Genomic DNA, 21,521 nt, shown 5'->3' with positions numbered 1-21,521 from the left:
AAGAAGTCAATATGCTTATAATGCAGAGCCTCCATTAGACAGGAACTGAGCCCCTGAGGCCCCGGGGAAGGAGATTTGGACTCTAAGCCTCCCTCTGACATTTCCTTTTATAGCCACTAATTTATACAGGACTAAAGCCTCTTGGAGAAAACAAAAGACTTGAATGCTATCCACTATTGGGAATCACACACAGCCACGTCTGATGGACTGGGCTGGCCCCAGTGGGAGCCAGAAGGACAACAGTCTTTAGAGAGAAGTTATCACAGAGAAGGGGGAGTGTGGATCGGTGAGCCAGAATGGAGAGGTGATTTTAAGAATGGCCCAAGAGTTGATACCAGAAACTTCCTGACCTAGTCCTAGTGCCAGCACTTGTCATTGTAGAAAAAGGGCTTAGTTGTATGAAATGGAATGAGCTGTATATTAAGCACCGTAGCCCTCTGGGGCTCAATAAACTTTACTGACAACCCTTCCTTCTCTTTCCCCGCCCCCCTGCCTGGGCTGAATACAGAAGAGCGTTTTTCTCTCTTTGCCAAGATAGTGACAACATCTCTGGCCCCAAGGTACAGTGGAATTATTCCAATTTCTCAAACAATGGGTGCAGTGGATTCCCATCTCCACAGGTGGTGAGAGGGACAAGAGCCAAGTTCCACCCCTCGAGGGGCACCTCTGTGGACCTGCCAGGGCTCCAGGCTTCAGAATCCTGGCTTGGCTTGACATTGATCACAGTGGCCATCATGCTTTCAACCTTACTGGTTACTGTGGCGGGGACCCCCTGCACCCAGTGCAATCTAGCAGGATGGCTGACATCATGTTCTAGGCCTGGAAATGAAGTGCAATCTTTTTCTACTGCACAGAAGGAAAGACTCGATTCCACACCCAAACCAAGCACACTTAAATGCAACCTGCTGTTCTATGACTGGATTGGGGGGAAAAGTGAGTATTCTATATATAAAAAAAAGGGGGCTAAAGTTTCTCAACCATTCATATGGGCTCAGTGTAATCTTTGTTGTTCTGATGAAGAGCGAGTTGTTCTGATGGCTTATGAGTTCTTGGGAATTTGGGTCCATTCTTCATTCTCTTGGGGGAAGAAACAGACTGCATGTTAGGTCTCAGAAGTTGCATAGGCAGTAGTGCAGACCAGGTGACGGTCCCAATTCCTCAGACTGATGGCTCTGGGATCTTTGCTATGGGGGCCTAGCTCATGTGGCCCTGTTTCTGCAAGAGGGTAGCCAGACATGAAGGTTGAGTGTCTTGTCACGTCAAAGGAAATCAGAGAAAACTAACTCACCCTTTAAAATCATGCCTACATCAATTCCTACACTTAGCTTTCTAATGTAGCATGGTCACCACATTCAAAATATTGTATTATAACCAAGTTGCATCAGACATAAACATATCTATCCCATAAACTTCAACTATACTGGGATACAACCTGATGCCCAAAGAAAGAAAATCTCATTACAAGGTAGCCTCTGCCTAGGGAGACTAAGGTCACATGAAGGAGAGGGCACTAGGGTCTCTATCTACCAAGATGTGGTGTGCAACCAAAAGGAAATTCTACTTCATTTTGTGAAGCATTAGTGAGGCTCTCTGGCTTCAAGACCCAGTGACAACATCACCATTTTGGCCTTGAGTATGTTGATTTCTAGCACTGTTTTCATGAAAATTGAACTGTGCAATAGGTTGTATTTGGGTATTAATTTCATTTTGTGTTTGTTTTCTATAAGCTTAAAATATGTTATAGTTCTCAGAACCCTATAAAACATTAGGTACACATCCAACAAGGAACAAATGGTTCTGTTTTAGGGCTTACCCCAGGGCTTTTTAAAAATATAAACACAACAGTCTACCAGGATTAAGGTGGATGGTCATGTTTCCCTCTTCAGCACTATGTGTTTCTTTTTCTCCCTTCCTACAATCAACTTCTCCTGCTACTTATCTTCCTTGTCTGTGTTTTCAATCTCTTTAAAAAATTTTACATTTATTCATATCCATGGAGAATGTATAGTACTGCTTTGTATTCTTAAACTTTTATATCAAAGCCATCATACTGCACAAATCTTTTGGTAACTTGCCCTTCCTTCCTTCTTCCTTTCTTTTGACTGATCCATGTCGATACAAAGACATTGAGTTCATGCATGCAGTCTTGTCTTACTACACAGAATACCACAGACTGGAAGCAGCAGCACCACCAGGAGGCTTCTTCAAAGAGGTAGATCCCCAAGCCCCACCCCAGACCTAAAGATCCCCAGGTGGTTTCTTTGCACATAAAAGTCAGAAAAAAAATTTCTGTATCCCATCTCATCAAATGCCAACACCACAGTTTACTTATGCTTTACGATATACAAATATGTTTTAATATATGTGCAAATATGCTTATATTTATTGCTCCCCTACTGATGGATGTGCGAGTTGTTTCCAATTCTTTGCTATTAGAAATAATGCTTCATTGAATATACTTAGACATGACTTGGGGTGCACATATGTAATTTTTCTTATCATCATGGCCTGGAAGTAGAAGTGCAACATGGAAAGGACATTCATCTGTCCATCTTCAGCTTGGTATTGCCAATCTGCTTCCCAAAGAGGTCATGCAAAATTTCTACTTCCTTCTCCAGTATACAGTCCTATCCTTGACAACACCTGACATTGGTGGATGACTTTTTTGAATTATGCAAGTCTAATGAGTGTGAAATTGTCTCGGGTGTTTTTTTCTTCTTTTTACAGCTTTGTTGAGGTATAATCGATATACATCAAGTGGCACAAAAAATATAAAATCCAATGTTTTGATATATGTATACTTGTATGAAACTATCGCTATAGTCAAGATAATGAATGTGTATGTCACACCCCCATTTTCTCGTGTTTTTCCATAATCTCTTCCTCCTGCTTCTCTCCCCACCCAGTCTAACTTCAAATGACATTATTCACACATCACATAGAGCCCAAGAACCTGATACCAACATTCTTCCATTTCCCTCTTCCTGGCCTTTGTGTGTTGTTTGTGCTCAGACATTTGACTTCTACGTATGTTCTAACCCTCACAACACGTTGTTATGATTTTTAGACTGCCAGTTATCTTTTAAAATAATGAGAAATAAGAAAAAAAAAGGCTGTATTTATAGGTGTGCCTCATACCCGTGTAGACCCAGATTCCCATCTGGTATTCATTTCCTTCTGCCTGAAGGACTTCCTTTAACATCCCTTGCTGGGGGTGGGGGGGGGGCGGAATTCTCAGATTTTGAATGCTTGAAAGTCTCACTTTTACCTTTGTTTTCAATACATATTTTTTGCTGACCAAGAATCCTAGACTCTGTGTTTTTATGTTAGTACTTCAGTGACGTTTCTCCACCATCCCCTGGGGTGTACTGCTTCTGGTGATTTAATCTACTGTAACATTTAGTCTTTGCTTTTCTGAAAATAATGTATCTTTTATGTTCTAATTGCTTTTTATTAAAATATTTTATTTATTTTTTTGAGAGAGAGAGAAAGAGCAAGTGGGGGAAGGGGCAAAGGGAGGGGAAGAAACTTAAGCAGGCTCTGCACCCCACACGGCCTGATCTCAGTACCTCTAAGATCAAAACCTGAGCTGAAATCAAGAGCTGACACTTAACTGACTCTTCCATCCAGGTGCCCCTGCTCTACCTGCTTTTAAGATTTTTGCATGATCACTGATTTTAAGCAATTTGATTATGTTGTCCTCTGTGTCATTTTCTTCATTTTTTAAAAAAATATTTGTGTTCAGGCTTATTGAGCTTCTTGAAACTATAGGATTTAATTTGCACCAAATTTGGAAAAACTCTGGTCACTGTCTACACATATATATATGTTTCAGTTACTCCTCCTTCATGCACTCAACACGTATTATGAGGCTACCCCAGATACCCGCAGTTAATCTCATTCTGTGTAGCTTTCATCCCAGACATCATATTTTCATCTTTGGGAGTTCTATTTGGGTGCTTTTCTTTTCTTTCTTTTTTATTTAATATCTGCCATGTCTCTACTTAACAGGCTCTATCTTTATATCCTTAACATTTGTATGTAATTAAAATAACTATTTTAAGGTCCTTACCTACTGCTTCTATTATCTGTGTCATTTCTGGGTTGGTTTTGGTTGACTGATTTTTCTTCTCATTATGGGTCATATTTTTGTGGCCCTTTGTATGCCTGGTAATTTTTTACTGGGTCCTAAAACATTGTGAGTTTTACTTTATTGAGTGCCAATATTTTGGTATTCCTGTAACAAGTTCTAAGCTTGTTCTGGGACACAGTTAAGTTAACCAGAAACAGCCTGATCCCCTCAAGACTTGGCTTTTAAGCTTTGTTAGGGCAGGCTCCGAGCAGTCTTTTGTCTAGGGATAATTTTCCTGACTATTGAGGCAACACTGTTAAGAGGACTCTACCCAAGGTTTTATGAGTTATGTGAATGATGACACTTTTCCACTCTGGCTGGCAAAACCCCAAACTATCTCCAGTACCACATGAGCCCTGAAAACTGTTTTGTTCTCATCCTTTTTGGAGATTCTTTCTCCAGCCTTGGGTCCTTTCCTCGCATGTTAATCAGCAATCAGGTGAAGGCTTGAGAGGTCCCTCTTCAGATCTTCAGAGCTCTCTTTCTCTGGAACTTTCTCCTCCCTGGGATTCTCCCTGCAGACATTAACTTCCTTGGCACCCCCCAGACTCTGAATTCTATCTCCTCAACTCAGGGAGACATGGATTCTCCCTCCAGAACCCTACAGACCCTCAAAGAAGGAACAGGTGGATCATAGGGCTAACTCCTTTGTCTCAGGGATTACTCTGCCTTACATCCAATGTCTGGGATAAATATTAGGGGTCAGCTCTAATGAGATGACATCTGTACTCACTGATTGCTAACCTAGAGCTACTTGAATTATAAATATATTCATAGTATTATCACAGTCTCCTATAATTTGGCATTGTAACTGTCTTGAAATTTTTTTGCTCACTCATTTGGACAAAAGTACTAAATAGTGAGATTAATTAATACAAAATAGCAAGGAAAACATATTTTTGTTCATCTTAATATCCAGAACCATAGTTTGATACCCTGACTGTGGCTCAGAATCACCCATGACCTTTCTTCCACATACTAATGTCGGCTTCCACTCAAGTCTCTTCAGTCAGAATCTCTAGCAATGAAGCTTGCTCAGGAAGATAGGTTTCAAAGGCTCCATTGGTGCTTCCGCCCAAACAACTTGCTGAGAACAGTTTTAGTCATAATTATATACTCATAAATACTACTTTTCATTTAGTAACCATTAACTGAGCAACTATTATTCTTATTTATTAAGTGGTGGGAAAGAGATGTTACTACGGCATAAGTCTGGCCCAAGAGGAGCTCACAGTCTCATGGAGAATGCTGACCTGAAACAAAAAATTTGGTATAAATCTAAACACCAATATCACAAGTGCAGTGACAGTGATCTACCCAGGAGCTACGCCTGCACAGTGGAAAGCACCGCACCTTAAGTCACACGCAGGAGGGGGTCAGGCAAGGCATCCTGCTGGAAGCGATACCGGCGCTTAATAGAAAGGAGGAGTGTTGAGCGTCTGGTGGAAGGAAGAAGGAGGAAAGATATTACAGGCAGGGAGAGCGATACGCAGAAACATGGAAAATAAAGTGCAGAGGGATGAAAGTCACTCGGTGATCCTGCATCTGAAAGTGCGGGAAAGAATGGAGAATTTTAACACTGCAAGTACGACAAGTGTCAGATGAAAGAAGACCTCAAATACATTAAGGATATCAGAGTTTGCCCTACAGGTCAGTGCTTCTCAAACATGAGAGTGTGCACAAATCGCTGTGAGTATGGGTAAGAAGGGGATTCTGACTCAGAAGGACTGGGGTCGGGGGGCAGGGCAGAGATTCTTCGTTCTCTAACAAGCTTCCAGGTGATGATGCCGGGACTGCTTGGCCTGTGGACCATATTCTGGGTAGCAGGTCATGAAAGCAGTCCCCCATGTAACAAGACCAACTCATCTAAGATTGTCAGACTGAAAAGCCATATGTCGGCACTCTGGTTGATGTGCCCATGGAGCTCACCCTTTCTGATTTCAGGGACACCACCTTGGGCAACTCCAGACCAGCCCATCTGTCATTTAAATACCAACAAATGATCCCAGTTGATGTAAAGCAGGAGACTTCCCAGGTAAATTCTCTCTGGATTTGCAATCCATGAAATTGTGAGATGTAACAAAACGGTGGTTGTTCAAGCCAACAAAGTTTTGTTGTGCAGCAACAGATAGCCAGAAGAGAATTTGGTCTAACATGTTCTAGGTGCATATTAGAACCAATTTAGGAGGCTTTTAAAAAAAAATATTGATTCCTGAGCTCTAGCCCCAGAGATTCTGATCCAGTTGGTCTTAAGTGGGGTTCAGGCGTTAAAAGCTTTAAGAGCCCCAAGATATCTCTTATAATATATTCTATATAAATTTTAATGGGCAGGCACATTTTAAGGCTATTTCAACAGATGATGAAGAACCATCAATCAGGGAGCCGATGTGGCATATCTGTGTTTGACATAATCATGCCAACATTATGGAGGATATAGATTTGAGGGGTTGAAGACCGGCACTAGGGAAACCCATTAGGAGGTTGTTGCAGAAATCCAGGTCAGAAATTATGGCAGTTTAAGCTAAAACAGTGGTAGCAGGCCTGGGAGGACAGGATGAATGAGAAAGGCTCAGAAGACAGACAGTTCTAGGAGACTAGATATGGGAGAGGAGGCAAAGGTGGGAACTCAGCACAGAGTTTAAGAATACAGCCTGGGTCAGCAACCTCTTTGACCTCAGCCTCAGCAACTTCTTCCTAGAAACATCACCAAAGGCAAAGGAAGCAAGGTCAAAAATGAACTATTAGGACTTCATCAAGATAAAAAGCTTTTGCACAGCAAAGGAAACAGTCAATAAAATCAAAAGACAACTGAGAGAATGGGAGAAGATATTTGAAAATGACGTATCAGATAAAGAGCCAGTATCTAAAATCTATAAAGCAGTTATCAAACTCAACATCCAAAGAACAAATAATCCAATCAAGAAATGGGCAGAGGACATGAACAGACATTTCTGCAAAGAAGACATCCAAATGGCCAACATAACACACACATGAAAAAGTGCTCCACATCACTCGGCATCAGGGAAATCCAAATCAAAACCACAGTGAGGTACCACCTCACACCAGTCAGAATGGCTAAAATTAACCAGTCAGGAAATGACAGATGTTGGTGAGGATGTGGAGAAAGGGGAACCCTCCTACACTGTTGGTGGGAATGCAAGCCGGTACAGCCATTCTGGAGAACAGTATGGAAGTTCCTCAAAAAGTTGAAAATACAGCTACCCTACGACCCAGCAAATGCACTACTGGGTATTTACCCTAAAGATATAAATGTAGTGATCCAAAGGGGCACATGCACCCCAGTGTTTATAGCAGCAATGTTCATAATAGCCAAACTATGAAAGAACCCAGATGTCCATCAACAGATGAATGCATAAAGAAGATGTGATATGTATAGGTATACTATGCAGTCATTAAAAAACCCCCAAACCTTGCCATTTGCAACAACATGGTTGGAACTAGCGGGTATTATGCAAAGAGAAATAAGTCAATCGGAGAAAGATAATTATCATATGATCTCACTGATATGAGGAATTTAAGAAACAAGATAGAGGATCATAGGGGAAGGAAGGGAAAAATGAAACAAGATGTAACCAGAGAGGGAGATAAACCATGAAGAGACTCTTAATTTCAGGAAACAAACTGAGGATTGCTGGAAGAGAGGGGGTTGGGAAGGATGGGGTGGCTGGGTTATGGACACTGGGGAGGGTATGTGCTATGGGGAGTTCTGTGAAGTGTGTAAACCTGGCGATTCACAGACCTGTACCCCTGAAACAAATAATACATTATATGTTAATTTAAGAAAAAAAAAGAATCCAGTCTAGGTGCCTGGGTGGATGACGGTGACATTCCCAGCATCTGGGAATTGGTGCACGAGAAGAAGAATAAGAGTAGCAAGCAAGATGAGTTCATCTGGGGATATGTTGACCCTGTGTTACATAGAATACCCAGGTGGGACTGTCTGCAAGGCATCTGGGTACATAAATTTGAATGGCAGAGAAGCAGTATTAGCCACAGATATTGATTTTAGTGGCATCATCGTTTAGACAGCAGCTGAAACCAAAAGAATGGATGAGTTCCATCTCTGAGGGATGCCTATGGACGATACTTCATTGTTCAGCTCAACCCCATTCCACCCTCCTTTTATGGTTTCTTCCTATTCTCCAAAGGTGAAGAGTCCTCAAATGACACTTGCCTGAGCTTTGGAAGGCAGATAGAAAGCAGAGCCCATCCTCTTGCAGTTCTCTGCTGACAAGTAAGGTCATGCGTTCATGAGTGGAGAGGCAATTGCAAGGCTAGACTCAGATGGGCCAGAGGATAGTTGCCTGGATCCATTCCACCCCTTCATATCCACGCCTGTTTCTCCTATGGCCCCCCACACTCTTAGGATCATCTATCTTCTTGCTCTAACTATGTGTCCATAATCTGAAAGTTAAATTAAATTTTTTTGTTATGTCAACAGTTATTAATTAGCACATTAAAAATCACCTAAGCTACTTGAGAAATTGATGCAAAGGTCCCAAACCCCAATATTCTGATTTAACAGGTTCAGGGTGTGGAATCTTTGTTTTGTTTGTTTGTTTGCTTGTTTTTAAGATTTTATTTATTTATTTGACAGACACAGATTACAAGTAGGCAGAGAGGCAGGCAGAGAGAGAGGGAGAAGCAGGCTCCCTGCTGAGTAGAGAGCCCAATGCGGGGCTCAATCCCAGCATCCTGGGATCATGACCTGAGCCGAAGGCAGAGGCTTTAACCCACTGAGCCACCCAGGTGCCCCTAGAATCTTTGTTTTTGAAAACATTCCAGGTGATTCTTTTTTATTTTTTAAATTTTAGGTTGGGAGGGGTAGAAGGAGAGAGAGAGTCCCAAGCAGACTCCCTACTGAGCATGGAGCCAGACATGGTTCATGACCTGAGCTGAAACAAAGAGTCAGACACTTAACCGACTGAACCAATATTCCGGTGATTCTAATATACAGTGAGACTTGAACTACTGACTTTAACGATACGTATGTTAATCTTGGTAATTTTGGCACATACCACAAAAGCTTGTCTGTTGGTCTTCACTGTGTGGACCATGAAGTATGATGGTTATCTGGTTTTCACAGAAGACACAGAGGGATAGTTATTTATCTTGATTTAGTCAAGTGAAACTTAGGCTAAGCAAGTCTTCTTGAATTCAACAGCCATATTATTCATGTTTATATACCTGGGAGGAATTTCTTGCACCAAGTAGATGAATAATAAATAATTATAGAAAGAATATTTTTTATTATTTTTTTCTAAATAAATCACATTAGATTTAATAGTTTCTTCACGGATTCTTTGTACTGAGAAAGGGTATTTTCATTGTCCCCTTCATTCTTAAGATTAACAACAGACTTTTTGTACTCTTCAACTTCTTTCGTAGCAAGGAGCTCTTCTTTATTTACTTGCAGATTTTTCTCAGCAGCTTTCATTTGGAGAAGTGTTTCCAGGATATTTTTTTCAGAGGAGCTACTGTTCCATACGTACTCTTCCATGTCTGCTTCAATCTTATCTTTCTCCCATTCTTCAGTTTTCCAAGACTCATGGTATAAAACTGTTAGCAGATATAGTGCATACTCATAATTCTGTCTCTTTAAAGGGCACCTGTTTGTTTTGATGGTAAGTACATCTGTAGTCTTGCAGTATCGCTCTCCCACAAGTTTAATGGGTTTCTTCTTTGCATGATCATCTAAATTTAAACTGGAAAGTTTAACCCTTAAGGTTTCTACTCATGCTTTGGGGTTTCAAATAGATGGTCCTACTGAAACTTAATCAGTTGTGTCCATTTCAATGGGAAAATGCTTCTCACATTTCTCATCACTGTCCAGTGCAGCTGGCCAATCAGTGTAGAAATCTTTAAGAGTTTTACGGTGCTTTTTAATTGCTTCAGGAGTTAAATGCAGAAAATTGGGGATCTTTAATAGTTCTAGATTTCCCTCCTTTGCCATGCGCACTGCCCTTTTTACTGGATAGCCCATTCGAATGGGAAGAGGTACAGCAGAGGGTTTAAATGGTGTTGCAACAGGATAAACACTTGGCCAATCTTGGTCAACAGTCATTTTCTCCACCCTGGAAGGTAATGCCTTTCTTCTCAGCAGTCTTTTATATCTGGGTGTTCTCTCTGCTGTATGTGGGCTTGGTATCGTGGAGCAGGTGGCCAGAGACACAGAGGTACAGAAAACACGCAGGGTCCTGGTCCCCGGCTGAAGGGCCAGCCACGTGGAAAGTGAGGCAGCCACCCTGGTTTCGAGGACCTTATTATTTTTTTTATAAAAGACTTTATTTATTTATTTGACAGAGAGAGAGAGATCACTAGTAGACAGAGGGGCAGGTAGAGAGAGGGTGGGGGAAGCAAGTTCCCCGCTGAGCAGAGAGCCCAATGTGGGGATTCGATCCCAGGACTCTGAGATCATAACCTGAGCTGAAGCTTAACCCACTGAGCCACCTAGGCAGCCCTAGAAAGAATATTATTAACCTAGGTATTTTGAAGAAGCTTGGCTTCTAAATCTATTTCACCTCCATAAAGCATTTTCATCAGTATTCATTTATTTGGATCTGGGTTTGATCTGGACGTAAGGTGTGAATATAGCACATGAATGAGATAAACTAGGATTTGGATCTTTTGTTCATGCCAACAGCATCTAATCAGGCTCAAGTCCTTCAAGTCAGTATTCTGATTAAATGCCCCAATTACCAGTTAATTGCTAGAGAATAGATGCAACTGGCTCATTTATCTTACAAATTCCAAGTTGGAAACTCAGATGAACAACAATAATTCTAGCCCCACAGTTAGTTAAATGCCAGGCTAAACCTCGCCACTGTCGCTGTAAAATATGCCCCTAGTACTACAACCTAAGCAGACAGCACCAATGAGATTTCACATTAATAGGGTGTTTTGAAAGGGCGCCATCACAGCAGAGAGCTAAAATCCAATAGTGCAAACCACATGGATACACGTTTTCCAAGATAAATAATTTGGCTGACTCCCTAATTAAAGTCATTAATGATCATTAACCTTACAGGAAAAATGACTCATCTGATGGGTAAAAATATACTTGGGTTTCATTTTGGTCTATTATCATCTTTCTAAGGCTACAGATGAACTGTCTGTCCTTATCCACATGTGTGCTCAAGAAAGAAAAAAGAAAGTTCTGGAGGCCCTTTTGCTGAGTTTTGAAAGATTCAGAGTAAAGCTCTGATGCTATTTCCTGATCTCCCCTAAATAAGCCTGCTACCCTCCCTGAGGAAACATAGAAAGCAGAGTGGTTCTGTTGACTTAAACATTACATTGGATGACCAGTGATAAATAATGCAAGGTCTACTTACTTTATTGGCTTGCAAAGAGAAATCAATCCAGGGACTCAAATTTATTGTTCGCTGAAATGCATGGATCAACTAATATGCATTGTTCACTCCTGGGTTTTAATCAAATTTAAAATAAATGCACTGTATTATGACACCATGAGAGAGTAAGATGTGTACAAGTTCCCAGCACAGAGGCAGAATCCTTCCGTTTTCCTCATTTTCAGTATAGATCTGATGGTGACGAAGAATATTCTATGAATTTCATCATCCACAAAATGGCCAGACTGACCTCCCCACCCCCCACTCCTACTTTTGCGCCACAAAGAATCAAAGTAAATTCGATAGGCGAGGGAGGGATGAGCTGTTCTTTTGGTCCTAGGGCTAAAATCACCAGGTGTTGGGAGCATGTTTAATTAAAATAGTATAAACCTTGATAATGGGCTGTCAATGAATGTTCTAAGGCAGATTTAGTTGACTCTTTTCTTCTAAGATCCATCTGGGCCACTTCTCATAGAGCACCTCCAATTTCCACATGAGAACCCTGGGCAAGGAAGACATGGGTAACTTGTTCAGCACTAAAATAAACTTTAAAACCACTTCATATGATTTGTTGTCTCACTGGTGTGGTGTATTAGATGCTATGGTGTTACACCCAGATCCTGATTTTAGCATCTAGACATTCCTTCCCTCAGTTCTCTGGAGTGGCTGATGAAGCGTCACAGTTAAGTTACCCTCTGCAATTTGCCAATAGTTAACAAGAGCTACACTGCACAGTGTTAACTGTCCCTTCCTTTCCCAAGCTGGTCAGTGTGTGTGTGTGTGTGTGTGTGCTTTTGTTGGTCATACAAAAGCCTAGACCCTTGCCTCAATTTTGGATAAGCTCCTATGGGATCAATTAGCAATAATCGCGCCTCGGATAAACCTCATTGGCTACGATACTGCCACTGCGCAAAGCTACTCCTATGGGATCAAAACAGATCTCTGTGGCAACTTCATCAAAATTCACCCCCCCACACACACCCCAGTTCAACTCCCCTCACTTCCTTCCAGGAAGTTTCTCAGAGCACCCCCCAATAAACCTCCTTCAAACAAATCTCCATCTCAGCCTTTTATTTTATTTTATTTTATTTTATTTTATTTTTTTCCCCAAAGAGCCTCAATCTAAACTACATCTCTATCATCTTTAGAAAAACTGGGCTGATTCAGTTCCTAAAAGCATTCCAGGTCATTTGTATTTGGTATCTTTAGATAAACGATCACCAAGTGGGAAAGCCTCATTGAGTTGAGACAAATTATTGTTTGTTATCCATCAGACATTACCTAACCTGGCTCATTTAAAATAATATGGTAACTTCTTTTTTTCAATGTAGAACCACACCTTTATTTGGTTCGTGAAATGTACATGTATCTAGCATCCATGATTACATAAAGCTGTTAAGTCTTTTGAGTGCTGGGCAGAGCAAATTGTTTTCAACACTCAGACACTTTAGAAGCACTCTTTGCAAAAACAGATATGCTAACTACAGATAATTTCCCTCTTTGAAGCAGATCATCAAAGGTGCTCATTGAGGAAACATTTTATCTGTTAGTTTTGATTACTGTGTATGTTCAATCAGTGATTTCTTTTAAAAATCCATTTTTATTAGTATATATCTCTTTTCCTTCCATTCACTCCATGTTATTATCACATTACTACTATGATTAGAGATTTCTAAATTAATGCTGAACCACTGTGAGCCAAATCAGCATATATTAATGGCCAAGGCATACCGAATACTCACTCTGTCCCAAGTGGTTTCTGTGTATAAACTCACCTAATACTTAACAGGAGATTGCTACAGTTATTATTGTTTTCCAAATGAGAAAACCTGTCCGAAGTCACAAACCTAGGAAGCAACATACCTAGATTTTGGACCCAAGTGATTTGGTTCCAGAATCGGAGCCCTGAGCCACCCCATTCACAATTTTCTCAATATCCAGAAATCTAGACCAAGAAAAGGAGAGAATGGGTTAAAATATTTTATAAACTTAGAGAAAAAATAATTACTCTTATTTAGAGAATTCAGGGAAGGCTACATTGAAGGGATGGTGTTTGAACAAGGTCCTAAAATATAAATCACGTTTAGTGGTTATAGTGAATTTCTTTCACCTTTCAAAAGGTCCTACAAGAAAACCTACCAGATTCAGCAAAGAGAAAATAGATAGGAAAACAAAAACAAAAACAAAAACAAAAAACACCCCACCAACTGTGTTTCTTCATCTATTAATAAAAATAAACCATTATATCCCTGGCACTGTACGGATTATAGAGACTTCTGGTGTATGGTCAGTGTAGGCAGAAATTTATAATCTAGTTGCGTAGGTGAGACACAGACTTGAAAAAGGTCAACAAGTAGTAACTACAAAGCCCTATATGGTGAATGCCAAATGAGAGCATAATTGGGTGAGTAAGTAAAAGAGAAATGACAGGTATCAGCAACCCTGCCCCCCAAACCCCCTCCTCAAGATGTATTTCTAAAGGCTCACTGAAACACAGGTACATGGGCTTTGCCAGGGGGTGGGGCAGAGATTACTAGGAAATATTTGGAGGGGTAGAGGTAGAAATGAGACAGGGAGCCAGGGTACAGGATTCCTTGAGAGTAGAATGGATTGAAGTTTGTAAATCCCAGGGTTTTCAAGGCTTAACCTTTTTAGCATCATGTGGAGGTGGATAAAACTAAGAGGAGAATGGTAGAGTTCTGTTTTTAAGGGAAGGTTCTGCCCTGTATTCTAGATCTCCCAGCCTTTTCAGAGGCCTCCATGCCCCAAGTGGCGTGGAAGGCAGAACTGAGTGGGACAAGGAACATCTCAGAAGTCCCAAATAAGGACAAAAGGCAGACTATGCTAGATTCTGTAAGACCCACGGGGCTTTTGAGTAATGGGGTGGGGTGGCAAATCCCAGTAAGAACCGAGACTGATTTTTTTTGTCATCCTGGCCAGTGGACTTCCAAGTCATCTAATTTAATGTTTGGGATGAATTCATTACTCGGATTTTTTTAATCAACCCAGCATGGTAGTGAAGCAAAATTCATACCAGCTATAGACAATATATATACTAAGCTTTATGGGATTACATTAAAATCATCACTGCCTGGGCAAGCCAAGAAATTTCATGGGAAAAGATGAGATTTTATAAAATCCTTGAAGATCACATAAAATTGAGAAAGTCAAAGCAGGCAGTGGGCAACATTCTGATGGTGTATACAAAAACATGAAGATGAGACACACCATTCCTTGGAGATAGAATACTTTGGCACTTCTCCAAAAAGCATGAAAGCCACAGGTTATTAACCATATATTTGGGATGGCACCCAAGCTCTAAGCAAAAACTGTCCATATCTATTTCTGAAGAGTCTCCAACACTTGTCATTAGACTCATTTAAGCTGGAGCTGCACGTTTAATTTATCATTATCATTACACATCAACCCCTCCCCCCCTTGAGCTGTACTCTGGAGTGTCATGGATGTGACAATCCATTTCCACTTCTTGCCATGCCATATTCCTTGGAAGTCAGGGTGAACATGGGTTCCTCCAGTATTCCTCTGCCCCTGTCATAGTCCACCATAGTCAAAACCAGAAAATGCAGCCCATGGATAGGAAATAAATTACACATTCATCCTTTAGTAACAATGGTGGACTGTAGTCCTTGGGCACGTACTGTTTTTGCTACTCAGAGTTAAACACCTTTTCCTCCTTACCAGTTAATGAAAAATGCTGAATCTGCTCTTTTCCAAAAGACATGTCAACCTGGACCATCTGTGTGCATCACTTGCAAAACCTGAATTCTTCTATGTAAAGTGGTTCTTATTTAAAGAAGGATAAAGAACTATGGACCTATATTCTACATAAATGCTATTTTAAAATACCATTGTCTAGTATTTAACTATAGGAATTGGTGAGTCTTTAGAAAAGCCCTGGTGTTTAATTTAACCGTGTACATTCAATCAGGAGAAGATATATGCAGACACATACTTTCCTCTACTTCTTTATCTCTGTGTCTCCACACTTTGCTAGCAACCACTCCTTATCTCCTTCTTCCTCTCCCCACACTCCTTCTTCCCACTGCACCCCACCCCCGTCTGACTGCATGGCTGGTCTCTGGTCCATCCATTCCAGGACAAGAAAAGGAGGCTCTCTAACTCCTTATAGCATCTTTTCTGGGCACTTGAACAACAGTGAATTTGCTCCTCTGTCCTACATTTTCCTTCTTTTTCTTCCTCTTGCTCTTTGTTTCTAATGACAACTGACATTATTTTATGCACAATTCATTTTCTATATCAGAGAGCTACTAGATCCTGACTTTGCTGAGTAGAAAAACTTCTTTCACCCAGATAAATAACACATGGTTAATATCTGGGGAGATGTAGAGATGTATTCAAGATGGATAAATGATTTTTAACAATGTAAGGTAAGACATATGTCCTAAGATATTCATCCTTGCTCCTGATAGATGCTATATTTAAAGCTACAGATTTCAGAATGGGGGAAGAATGGGGCAGCTGAGATATTCCTTTTTTTTTTTTTTAAGATTTTATTTATTTATTTGACACACAGAGAGAGATCACAAGTAGGCAGAGAAGCAGGCAGAGAGAGAGGGAAAGCAGGCTCCCCACTGAGCAGAGAGCCCGATGAGGGGCTCGATCCCAGGACTCTGAGATTATGACCTGAGATTATGACCTGAGCCGAAGGCAGAGGCTTAACCCACTGAGCCACCCAGGCTCCCCGAGATATTCCTTTTTTTAAAAGTGCATTGGAAATGGTCTAGACATAGTTAGAGAATGATTTTCTATAGGCTAATTGAAGCATCAACAATTACAGAGAAATGCTGATCTGGCAAGTTTCCTCACTTTGGGGCACGTGTCAGATGTTCATAAATGGCATGAACAGAAATTTCCAACTCAAATCCAATGGTAACTAAATGCTGAAATCACTACTATTATGTTTTTCTAACAGTTCCAATTCTGAGGAAGGCACACCCATACACAAACTATGAGGTTGAGTATCGTGGTCCAATTCTACTCCTTACAAGAGTCAAGGACCCCCCACAAACTAATATTATATCAAGTAAACTCTAAGGAGTCTATCCCAGGTGCTACAGTCCTGGACAACAGAGTATCCTCACAAGGGACGAAGACAACAGATGTCAGACCACCAGCATTGTCACTGCAGATGCAAGACAGAGAGACAGCTTGGGCCTGAGACTGATGTACTTCTGATGCTTTCCATTCAAATGGAGCCCAAGTAAAGCCCAGGAGGAAGGGCTCCCAACCACCGGGAGTGCGCAGCTAGGCTTGGACAGTTTGCTGCAAGGAAGCAGAGTAGATGGAGAGGAGGTGGAGTTTGGAGGCATGACAGTCCCCGAGAGAGCAAGGTGCCATATGCTGGGCCCACAGTTAGGGACCTGCATCCCAATGTCGGTGATTCCATGAGCTACTCCTTCTCACAGGAGGGGAGAGAGGAACAGGGATTCCTCCAAACAGCTCCTACCTGAAGAGTAAAGTAGAAGTCCCTCTCTTTTAAGAAACTCAAATTCCCCAAACAGAATCCTCCCCCCACCCCAAAGAGCACTGGGCGTGGTTTCTTTCTGTATGCATTTGCTAAGGCTGCTGTAACAAAGAATCACAGACTGTGTGGCTCCAGCAACAGAAATTCATTACCTCACAGTTTCGGAGATCAGAAATCCCACATCAAGACATTGGCTGGGTTGGGCAAGGGCTGTGAGGGGAAAAGCTGTTCTAGGCCTTTCTTCTGGGCTCACAGGTGACAGTCTTCTATGTATCTTCACATTGTCTTACCTCTATGTTTGTCTCTGTGTCCAAATTTCCCCCTTTTGTAAAGACTGGGGTGGATTAGGGACCCACCCTACCGACCTCATTTTCACCTGATCACCTCTGTAAGGTCCCTTTCTCCAAATAAGGTCACACTAAGTATGATTTCTTCCTTGAATCAAGTGATCCAGAAAAAGCCCGTTTAATAACTAGGGCTGTTTATCAACGGATACGGCACCAGCCAGACAGCAAGATGTCTTACTCCGAAGTGTTGTGTGCACTGTTGGAAAGCATAGCTCACGCCGAAGAGCCCCGCCACGCGGCTCCAATAGCTGTCATTTGTGAACAAGACTCCCGGGAAAGGCATACCTGGCTCCAGCAATGCTTCGGGGCCCTACCCCTCAAACAGAGTCTCTGTCAGGAACATGAGTAACTGGCTCGTTTGCACATGTTCCCTGTCAGAACGGCTCAGCGATCCAGTGCTTCCGTCTCTAAATATTTACAAAGTACTATTTATCAGAATGAAAGAGAATGTTTCTGCTCCACAATGTCGGGCATATGGTAGCAGCATGACATAGAAGATAAATCGTGCGGGGTGATTCCAACTGGATTTAATGCCAGCAATAATTATTTTTAATCAGATGGAAAGTTCCGTCAGTGATACCAGACTATCTAACACTGGAAAATAATTTTGTCAGTTCTCATTGTCTGAGGCTGTTTCTATAAATAATCTCCAAGGGTCTTTTGAAGCCCAACTTTTTTTTTCCTTTTATCATTTCCCATGTTTTCTTTCTATGGGAGGGGTCTACTGGTTGTTGCATACAGAATGCCTTTATTAAATTGTATAAAGCATCTAAGACTTCGCAAAGCTTCTCACAACCACATGGAATTTCAACAAATGTCTTGGTTCTCCACGTACTTCTTCCCTCCCAGAGCCCCCCCGCTTCCCAAAAAAGAGGACAGCAAAATGGAATAATAACCCACGAGAAGCTCGGATCACGAGATATACTGCCAACGTGTGGTGTGGCTGGTGGTGTGTTGCTGGGCCCTCGCTGCCCAGGCTGAGTGTACATGCACACCACCACACCCACCCATACCTCGAGAAAGCACAGGAGCATTTCCTAGCCAGCTGTGATCTGGAATATTTTTTAGTAACTGGTAATATAAAAAATCACTGGCTATTGCACTGCATTCACTTGTAGGGGTAAAAATCACATGAAGGAAAACAGTACAAATCCCATTTCCAAGCAATACATAGGGGAGATTCATAATTTATATTATAGGTAAAGGAGGGAAAGTCATGTCTCTGATGTGAACCCAACCCTCAGTTTAGGCTAAAGAATCCTCAGCCACAGTCAGGATTTTTCTTCTGGTCTTGGTGCCTTTGTGGGCGCTAACAGTGGAAACCCAAGTGCCTCACAAGGTGCCTCACTGAGAGGGCACAGTCCAATGTCGGGCCCACCTGACCCTTCTCCCCAAGTTCCCACATTTACCTACTGCCAGGCTGCTCCAGCCTATGAGTCAAGATGTTTGCAGAGCCCCCAAGCCTAAAGCAAGCAGCATTTCTGCTAGCAAGCAAAAGCCAGTTTCCTACAGCTAAGAGGAAGAGCATGAGAAAAAAATCCCCTCATGAGAAAGCATTGAGGGCCTTTGACTAGATCTGCTGAGGGGGTAAGTCTCAGCAATTCCTGCTTCTGGATCCCTTTGTACACTTATCTTACCGGTTCTGCAAAAACTGGCTTCTCATTTTGGCTCCTCCTACTCCAAACTGTAGGCTAAATGTTAGCACCTAAACTCTCCAGGCCATTGAGAAACTAGGTGAGTCCTATTGCTTCCCTGGGAGTAGAAGAAACTGGACCCCAGGCTGCTGCCATCACTCCTGGGCCTGCAACTTATCAGAGATCTCCAACAGGGCCGTAGCTGCTAGAAGTCCCAGGACATCCCCAACACACTACCAACGAGAAGACCACTGAGTTTCCGGGTGCCCCTATCTGAGACCGATCTCAGGATCTTGCCTTCAGACAGATAATTCATTTCATAGTCTACCTTTGCTGCTGAAAGAAAAAGAGGCCCTATTAATTTTCCATGTAGAGCTCTACTTTGATGCCCAGGGGAATAAAAACCTTGGGGTCACCAAGCAAATGAACTTTAGAAACATTAGTGCAGACACTGAAAAGGTAAATGAGTCAGATGACTGACTAACAACTCCTTCCTCAAGTCAGGTAATTTCTAATTCTTTCCATTTACAGAAATGAAGGAGGAATTGTCACTGGATATACTATCAGAAATAATTTTGGAAAACAGATCACGTCATTTTTTTTTTTTTTCAAATAGCTCAGAGGAACGAACGCAATTTGGAACTACGCTATAGCAAAACTTTCTATTTCATCTTTTTACTTAGCATTTTGCTTAAATATTTTCAGATATTTGTTAAATGTCGGGGATGGGTTTATGCGCTTTACACACACTCAATCCATACTCACAACAACCCTGTAAGGTAGGCTTTACTATGACAGCTAATTTATTGATGAAAAAGGAATCCCAGAGAGGTTGACTATTCATCCAAATTCACAGAGCAGTAAGTCACAGAGTTGAGATGCAAACTCAGTAGATTCACCCCACAGGCTGTGTGGATAATGGCTGTATCATGCTAATATTATTCCTCAGCTCCCAGTGGCAAGAGCAGTAATGGCAATGGAAGTGATGCGGAAAACTCACCTATTTTAGCAATAAATATATCTATCCACTGATACATGAATGAAATGAAAAATTTTAAAATCCTTATCCATATTGAGATAAATTTCCAATAAAATTTTACTTTTTAATTTGATTACCAAACTTTGTAACAGATGCTTGTTATTTCATACTAACTTGATATTGCTAAAATTTATAACCAATCCAGAAGCTGTTTTGTCATTTATGGCCTGGGTCACAGGGAATTTAAAAAGTTAAATTTCTATGTATATGCAACTTTTGGTTACAAAGTATAATGGAGTAATAAATATAAGATTTTTATTTTATTTATTTATTTTAATTTTATTTATCTGTCAGAGGTAGAAAGAATGCACAAGCAGGGGGAGCAGGAGGCAGAGGGAGAAGCAGGTTCCTCCCCCACCCCAGGAGGGACTTGATCTCAGGACCCTGAACTCATGATCCGAGCTGAAAGCAGCCGCTTAACTCACTGAGCCACCCAGGCATCCCTAAGTATAAGGCTTTTAAACAAAAACACCACATTAAGGTAAATTTGGGGGGGGGACACTGAAAAAATTACCAATTTTTGAAACTGGGCTTATGTATTTTTCTCATTCTTGTATTTATCTTTGTTATACATTTGAGATATTAGGATTTTTTTTTATACATAACACATCCATGTATTTGTTTAAGTGGATAATGTTGAGTATCAGACTACCATGTTGTTTAGATTCCTTTGGATTTTTTTAAAGCCACATTACTAAGGTATGATTAACATACAAAAACCTACCATGACGTCTTGACTGGAGGTCTCTACATAATCGCTTTGATCCTTCTCTCACCAATCAGCAGCCAGGCAAACAGTCCCCTACCAGAATTCACACACAGTTCCATGAAGGGACTTTTTTTCCTGCAGAGTGCCTTATAGATTTTCGAAGGCTGGAGAGGGGTAAAGAGGTGATGGCCGTGGTTGATAAACAATGAACAGCTGAGAAAAAATTTTATGTCTACCTCTTCCAAATGGTATTAGTCCTTTTCCTGCCATCATCCAAATGTTTAAACCAAATGAAGAATCTTTGAAGTCTTTTGCGGGGTGGGGCAGAGAGGGAAGAACTAGAAAATATGCATAGTAAGAGAAGAAATAATATACTCCTATTTAATGTTTATCATTAAAATCTTGACTTAAACCTATCGTCTGCAGACATATGAGTAACCTAGCTCATGCAATAAGTAAAAATCCATGAGTAATGGAAACATTTAGTTTTTGTGTGCATTTTGGGGACCTGATTTTTATAAAAGGAAAAGCGGAGAAAGCTGGGACACAACGGTTTTCCAAAAAGTTAAGAGCCCAAATATCCTTCATCACGAACAATTCAATAGCTTCCTTTCAGACATACCAAGTTTAAGCAACACAGGTCATCTGTGAGTCTTGAAAGATGTAAGCTCCCTGAATTCCCACCCCACTCTGTTGCCCACCCCCCTCCCCAGATCCACTCTCCCCCTTTCCTAAGTAATAGAATCCCTGATCTTTAGCTAGGCATATTGCCACCCAATTGAAA

At 41.2% G+C, this 21,521-nt stretch overlaps 2 pseudogenes; both read right to left on the bottom strand.

Annotated features, from left to right (window-relative positions):
• Positions 1-9,412: 9,412 nt before the first annotated feature.
• Positions 9,413-21,521, bottom strand: part of LOC101685548 — a 44,536-nt pseudogene continuing 32,427 nt past the window's right edge.
• On the bottom strand, positions 12,302-12,419 carry LOC123390607 (annotated as a pseudogene).

The sequence above is a fragment of the Mustela putorius genome, unplaced genomic scaffold, assembly GCF_011764305.1.
Source record: "Mustela putorius furo isolate JIRA1106 unplaced genomic scaffold, ASM1176430v1.1 tig00000129_pilon_pilon_pilon, whole genome shotgun sequence".
Lineage (NCBI taxonomy): Eukaryota > Metazoa > Chordata > Mammalia > Carnivora > Mustelidae > Mustela > Mustela putorius.
Note: the sequence above shows the minus strand (reverse complement) of the source record. Positions and strands in the feature narration are given on the sequence as shown.